The sequence below is a fragment of the Centroberyx affinis genome, unplaced genomic scaffold (assembly GCF_046629955.1).
Source record: "Centroberyx affinis isolate AG114_WGS23_722 - 3 ecotype Tasmania unplaced genomic scaffold, CSIRO-AGI_Caff_v1 ptg001926l_1, whole genome shotgun sequence".
NCBI classification, from domain to species: domain Eukaryota; kingdom Metazoa; phylum Chordata; class Actinopteri; order Beryciformes; family Berycidae; genus Centroberyx; species Centroberyx affinis.
This window is the reverse complement of record NW_027280288.1, coordinates 1-7,806: the sequence shown is the minus strand read 5'-3', so window position 1 is coordinate 7,806 and position 7,806 is coordinate 1. Positions and strand designations below refer to the sequence as shown.

Below are 7,806 nucleotides of genomic sequence, written 5' to 3'. Positions count from 1 at the left end.
TAGCAGAACACCCGAGCATGTGAAGGTAGAAGGGTTTAAGGATAATAGAATGGAGTTTAACCAAGTTCATTTACCAGCACACTGGCAAAGACTGTAAAATTATATCACTTATTACATGCTACACCAGTAATGTAATATCTTCTTCGTCTTAATGAACACAAACAGTATAAAATGCAGAGATATAACTTTATGTACTGGACATAACTTTGAATAATGTGGGCATAAGATAGAGGACATGAAATGGAAAGAGTGAGATGGAAAACGTATGAGTCACAAATGTGGTGACCATGAAGAAAAACTGAAAAAAAAAAAAAAGGAGAGAATGTTTTTGGATACTTGCCGTACCCTGAAAACACTTCACCCTGGTGGCATAATGAGGAACGCAATTTGCTGATTTTCCTGTGTGTGCTGAGTAAAGGTCTTGACAAATGATGGCCCACTGTAGTTATCTGAATAATCTGTATGATTATATATTGTCCATGGGTGCTTAATTAGTATGCATATTGTCAATAGTTTTAATGTGAACTTTGTGTTATAAAGGTGAAAGCTGGATGTTGAAATCATTTTGTCCATCTAGGAAATAAGCAGAATAATGACACTTGTACAGTTTGTCAAGTTACATCCCATCCCTATGAATATATATATTATACAATTATATTAAATACAATTATACTATATATTATATAATTACAATTCCACATTGCACCAACCAGCTCAGATGTATTGTTGTCCTCACAGACTGAGTCATCATGTTGCTTCATCATGGACATTCATTCTACAAGAGCACTTATGTAACACAGAGCAATATTGTACATTAGGTCTTTTGTGGCATTTACAGTATACCTGCAACCAGTACCCAGTCCATAAATACATATACGATTAAAGGTTTGTCTTTTATATAGGCTGCTGTATTCAAGAAGACAGCACCTGACTGATCGACTTCACTAATGAAATCAAAGCCAAAGACTTTTTCTGTTCCAAGCTTCAGACAGGAATACTCATCTTGAACACCACTCTCAGTTGTTTTTGAATTAAAGTTTGTTCTTATTTCTATTGAATTAATGTGAAATAATTTAGTTGGATAGAAAGACTATTGCAGCCTATACATTAATGTTATGCATGCATCTGCTGTGATGGCCTATTTAACATGGCATTTATAATAGAAATATCACTGGTCAAACATGTGACTGGTCAAACATAAAAGGTATCAGAATCACGTTATTCACAAAGAATAAACAAACAATAATAAGATGAATTTATCTTAGGTGCATTGGTGCAAAGACATAACAACTCACAAACTCTGATAGAAGATACTGCCACACAGTCCAGGGATATCAGGACCTCAGATGGTGCAAAAGGACATTGCAAGACATAAGACAGACAGCAGACTAGACACAACACACAGATATACATGCAGCATTCAGTCACTAGCGTATTCTAACATGGCTTCAGCTGTAGAGCAGGTGGTGAGAGTCCAGCTGTACATTCAGAGATGTAGTGGAATGTAAACCCACCTAAATCCAGCTTACTGACCTTTTGATATGTATGGCACTGTTGCACTTTGCTTTACCTATCTGCAGTGCTATGTTCACTGTTGCCCTGAAGTTAGTTAAATGTCAGAGCAGTTTTATTCCCCCAGCCTGGCTGTGTCTCCATAAAAGGAATTTTTGAAAATGAAAGTTTAAATAATTGACCCATGTTTTCAAGTAAATATAAACCATTATGGTGTAAATTCATAGTATTCACCCTATTGAAAAATCACTACAGTTCTTTTTGGAGGGGATGACAGGATGCAAATGTCATAAAATTGTCTGTGTGATGGTGATCATAGATTAGTCATCTCACTGCTATGTCACTGAGTATATTGAGACTGCCATAAGGAAGTGATACTGAAAGAGAGGAAATGCACGAACAAATAATGGACATTAAAGAGCAATGTCCATCCATCCTGAAGCTGAGAGTAGCGCAGGGTGCCAAGATATGAAGCCTACCTCTCCTGTGTAGCCTAGTTCTGATCCGTGCAAATATTGCTTCAGTACAGATAAACAGTCCCAACTTTTCCTCTCGTTTTCATTCTATGTAAATCCAAAGTAAATTGTTGTCGTCAAACCTGTTTTTCCACTTGCGTCAGCCAGGTAGCAGACTAGAGTGGATCCAATTACTGAAGTCTCCGAGTAGTTTGTTGTCACAAAGGCTCGAGCCACAGGTGAGGGCGGGCGGTTTCTGCAGCTACGAACGCCTATCTTGCTTTTGCATTTACAGTGGAGAAAGGATTCAAAACACAAGTGTCTGCTGGTTTACTCGACACCGGGAAGGTTTTTTACGTATTTTCCTGTCGTTTATTCAGGAGTTTTGTAGTTCAACGTGGGACTCGGCCGTGTAGTAATCAAAGGACCAAATTGCCAGTGCCGACATGCTTGTCAACGGATTGGTTTCGGTGGCTTTGTTCCTGTATGCAACGACAGGTGAGTTATAATGGCTACTAGGCCTAGGCTGCCTTGCCTAGTTTTAGGCCAGTCAGAAGGAAAGTCTTTCATAGTTGGCCAATTTCCCCCAGAAGTTTAATAATAGCCTACTAGGCTATTAGGTAAACTCTTTCAGCAGCTGGGTCTTGCAAAAAAAAAAAAAAAAACAGTCATTGGTTTAAATGAACGGTCGGGCCTGTGTGTCGCGAAAAATCACTAATAATCTCTGTGGGGGGTGGGGACTTTTATTGTGTCTATGCTAGAGTGACCATATCGTACTTTTTTTTTTTTTTTTTTTTTAGCTCCCATGGTATTCCTATATGATTTTCTGCATGATGTTTTAAAGTTTTGTTGTGTGTATAGTGTCCTTACAACATTAGTAGTCTAGTTGCACCAACATTTGGCCTAGAAGGTGACAGCAGACTAATCTTCTCTAGGCCCCAGATTGCAAAAAGAATTATAGTGTTCTCATAATACATTTTATAAGGATACTATGGGCTACAATTATAACAGCACATGGTATCGCCATGGTATCACTGTAACTCCTATTCCTATAGGGACATACAGCCTACAGACTACGTAACATACAGGAATGTCATAGTAAAACCACAAGAGCATGACTCACTCAGCTCACTGTTGAGAACAACAAAAACACTATGTGCCGACTGGAATATTATAGTGATTTCCTTATTAGAGATTTGAGGATGAATGCTCAGCTCTACCACCCTGAAAAGCATGTAGGCCTAATCTGGTACAATCACCCAACATTCTTTCCAAAAGATAGAAACCAGAAGAGCCAAGTTTTTAATCTGCAGTGCCATTAAGAGACAAAAACTGGAGCTGCTCCAATTACCATAAAGTGGACTCAAAGTCAGTCTTCCATTCATTATCAATGGAGTAGCTCCAGATATTTGTCTGTAGATGAGATCATTTGGATCATTTGGTCTCCTCTCCTGGCTTTGGAAGACACCTGTTCACATTCACAAATCTGTCCAACATCATGGGATTCATGCATTTCAATTTTGTTTTTGCGTGTATTTTCCCTGTAAAAATCAATGGGACATTTTTGCCAGTGAATAACCTAGAATTACCTTAATTACTGGCTATTGAAAGGGGCTTTTTTTTTTTTTAATTACGAGTACTGAAAAAAATATGAAGACTATATACTTAGAGCTTTAACTATTATACATCTATGATAAAGCTTTGAATTGATGATAATCTACAGCCTCCAGCTGCAATAGCCTGATCATTTTATGATTATCAAAAAATCAAACATTTCTTCAGTTTCAGTGTCTATAAGTTCAGCCTAATATGCTTTTTCTTTTGAAATGTCCTCTTTGGATGTAGTAAATATAGCAGGTCATGTATTTGAAAATAGTATGCGATATCAAAGATAGCACATTAAGACTGTAATATGAAGGCCTGCTTGCCTGACAGATTCAAACATTTTCTTCGCACTGTTAGTCATATCTACATTAGACTTATTATAGATGTATTGTATTAAGTATAGTGCCATCATAGTTTTTAAGTTATGCAGCACTAGAACAGACAAGCATGAATCAGCAACAACGTCCTTCAGATGTGTCCTCTAAAATTCATCCAAGTCTGTGACCTTTGACCTATGCTGGGTATTTGGAGTTTTAAAATTTCAACCACTTCCTATAACATTCTGTGATATAAAAGCTAAAGTTATCCATGTGTTATTTATATATTATTTTTGCACAGAAATACCTCATCAGTGATACAGTCACTCTGGATGACACAGACACATCTGGGCCATTTCATTAGTTCATTACAACACCCAAAAGCTCATGACTAACTGTGACTCACAAACATTTTGTCCTAAAAATCTTAAGAAAAAATGACCACAATGAGTGAAATCCAGCCTCTGGACCAAAGAACATATAATTAAAAATATCAGTCAAAGTGTTCAGAATGGTTGATGAATTGTGGATTGTGTCCTGTCTTATTTTGTTTGATTATTGTGATTGAGTTTCTGTTTCCACCAACTTGTTTTTGTGCTTTCCAAGCTAGTTTCTTTTTGTCTCCTACTGCTGTAATACTCAGCAGTGCACCTGCAAGTCACAAAATCTGCCTTATGACTTTGAATACAATGTGTGTGTGTTATAGGCATTACTTAGTAAAACTCCTCTTGGAACTTATTGCATTGAACAGTGAAATTTACTGCAGTGGGATTTAAATTGTGTCTCTTGTCCCAGTGGGATTCTAGTCTGTCTGTCTTGTTAATATCTTACCATGAAAGGCTTTTATCTCCCCACCCCTGAAACTCACACGGCAGACATGCAAACAAGGAAGTCATGGAGGGCTCTGGTTTCATTTTACACTGGAGCCTTTATCTGCATCAAACAAAAACTATGACTGTGCCTTCTTATCTCAGCTATTTTGTTCGACTCTGCCCACAGGAAAAGTCAGCAGTGTTTAGAGTAAGTCTGGCAGTTATTAAAATAGCTTGCCCTGCCGGTAGGTGGGTAGATGTCATAATGGTATGTTCAGTGATTCAAAATCTGTAACTACATTCTTGTTTTCTTTTATGCCAAATTTAGTGACTTGTGTAATGACTGGTTACAGTTAACGATTAACTGGCTGCTCCTGTTGTGCCATGTAGTGAAATCCAGGCTGTTGTGTATTACAGAGGCTTACCAGGCTACAAGCTAGCACTTACAGGCACAGAGGTGCTAGTGTACCTCTATGCCAGTGGTGACTGTCCTATGGACTATATTTATGATGTGACAGACTGGCACACAGTAATGATTTAGTTGTCCATACATCGCTTCTGTTCTGACAGCGCTCCTCAGGCTGTTTTAACGCAGTTTCAGCCAGGCCGTTGGCGGTTTCACTGGAACTGTTCTGGCTCAGCAGAGAGGAATGAAACACACTTTCTTTGTCCACACCCTAAAGACTTGACACCGCTGCGTAGTGCAGGCATGCTCTGAGGGTTTGACAAGGGTGTGTTTTTAAATGCTTTTTGAAAGGATGCCAGTTGTGACATAATACTGTGGGGATCATAGGGTCGGAGGTAGATAGAAGCAGACACCGTGTCATAGATTGGTTCTGCACCGATAGGTCTGTTAGATGCATGTTATAGTCAGAATAACCTTGACTTACTCCTAATACATTTAGATTGTGTTATCAACTCTTGTTCATGAAACAGATACTCAGAAACACATTAAACACTATTGAAACAATTCATTATGTGTAGAATTACTGTTCTGCATTTCGCTGAACTGAATGCTACCTCTCTCACCCATCCATCATCTTCTGACCTAGCCTTACCTTCCTCACCGTCTCACTTTAAAGAGAATATCCACCGCTATTCCCTGCCCGTTTTTCAAAAGGTTCAGCACCTATGGTAACGCTTAAAAAAAATTCCCCATCAGAATTGTTGTATCAGAGCCAATGTTATACCAGTTTTCAAGCTCACTGTGGCTTCTTCTGTTCATCCTTATAAATATTACAACACAGAGGGCTTTCATCTTACCTCTTACTCTGCGTTCATGTCATACGGGGGAGATCAAAAAATACAGGTCTCCAACTTCTAAAGACTGTTCATGTCATACTCCAAGCCATAAATACAACTTGGAAACTCAGGATTTTCTGACACACCTCAGTTTCTCCCACTTCTGAAATGTGATATCATCAACATAGAAATACCAACTAACCAATTCCAAGTGAAGCATATTTTTAATAAAACAAATTATTTGAAGTAATAAATAATTTTTATCACAAGTAATTCTCAGACATTTATAAGGTTATATCATTAGTGATGTTATTCAATTACCTGCTGTTTTTTTGTTTTGTTTGTGGTTGACATGCCATGTTAGCCATAGCCCAGTGCAATCTAGGCAGCTGAAAACCCTTGAACATCAGTCTTTGTAGGTTTTACATGTACAAAACCATTGTGCTTAACCTAGTGCTATGTCGCTCAGGTTAATTTCCTAATCAGTAGATGCCGATGTCTGCAGTCACACATTTTAATATGAAAAATCAGCAAATCACATAGAATTGTTAAGATGGCTGCTGAAAGTTTCCCCATATATCCCTCTGTGCAATTTACATAATTCTTGCCATTTTTGTGTAAATCCAAGCTGTGCATATTATGGCTATATATATATATAGGAATATATGTATAATGTATGTATAATGTATAATGTCTTGTCTCGTACATTCATATATCGTGCTGTAATGTGACTCCACCAAGGCAAATTCCAAGTATTTATTCCTTTGAATTTAATAGTCCTCATATTGCTCACTTTTAATGTCTATCACCCTCCCCAGGTGTCGTTGGAAGCTTTGAAGTCACAACCAGCAATGCAAATGTGCAGGTGAAAGAGAATGAAGGTGAGTCCTGAAAAATGTAAATGACTTTGATGTACAGAGGAAGCCAGAAAATTATAACCATCTTAGCAGAACTGTGCTGTCAGCTACAATGACCAAAACTGTGATTAAAAAGCAATACACAATATGAATTACAATAAGACAAAATACAAAAAAACAAAACAAAACATAACAGGAAAATCACAAGGTTACAAGTGCAGCAAAATCACAAGGTGATGTAGTGCTGCGGTACTACAGCCTACTCTTTCATATTTTAAACTCAGTGGAGCTCTCCTGTGATACTGCTTTATTTCCCATGATTGTCCAGGGTTGTTTTTGGATCCATTCAGGAATTGCTTGTTGTTTTTTGGAGCTCTCTGCTAAAAGTAGACTCCACCCTATTTGAGGCATGGCCTGATGAGGGCCATATAGATGAAACATAATGCCCCTTATCAAAATACAACAATCACATTTTCAGCTATATCTTATGTTTTTAAAGGCAACATCCTAATTGCAGTATGTCATTCCCTGTTGAACTACTGTTATATTGACTATTGGCTTTGTTTATGTAGTGATTTATTGGGTTGACTGGACACTGAAATTTATTTTCTGGGCTTTGGATACACAGACTTATATGATAGCTAAACAGTAGTTCTATCAGTATTTTTAGGTTGGAAAGGTTTAGTTCATATTAGTAATGTCTGGAGTAAAATATACCTGCTTTTTGAGTTTTGATGGGCTAAGAGAGTTTTAAAAAATATTATTTTCCATGTACAAGTCAAACTCTTCAAGAACATTCAGTATGTAAATTTACACAAAATTTAGATGGGCAGATAAATTCTGGATTGTTTGAAACGGTTTCTATTACATATTGCATAAGACAGGAAAACGTTTGTTTAGTTGTGTGTTCATTTTGGATTCATTGAAAACTGTAATTTCAGGGGCTGACCTCACATGCTCTCACTCAGCCGACTTTGGCTCAAATGCCAGAGTTGAGTGGAAGTTT

General features: G+C 37.6%; 1 long non-coding RNA gene across 1 annotated transcript; it reads left to right on the top strand.

Moving 5' to 3' along the window:
- Positions 1-2,190: 2,190 nt before the first annotated feature.
- Positions 2,191-7,806, top strand: LOC139653544 (uncharacterized). Its single transcript, XR_011695995.1, has 3 exons — positions 2,191-2,465; positions 6,762-6,824; positions 7,742-7,806. It is a non-coding gene; the product is annotated as an uncharacterized lncRNA (long non-coding RNA).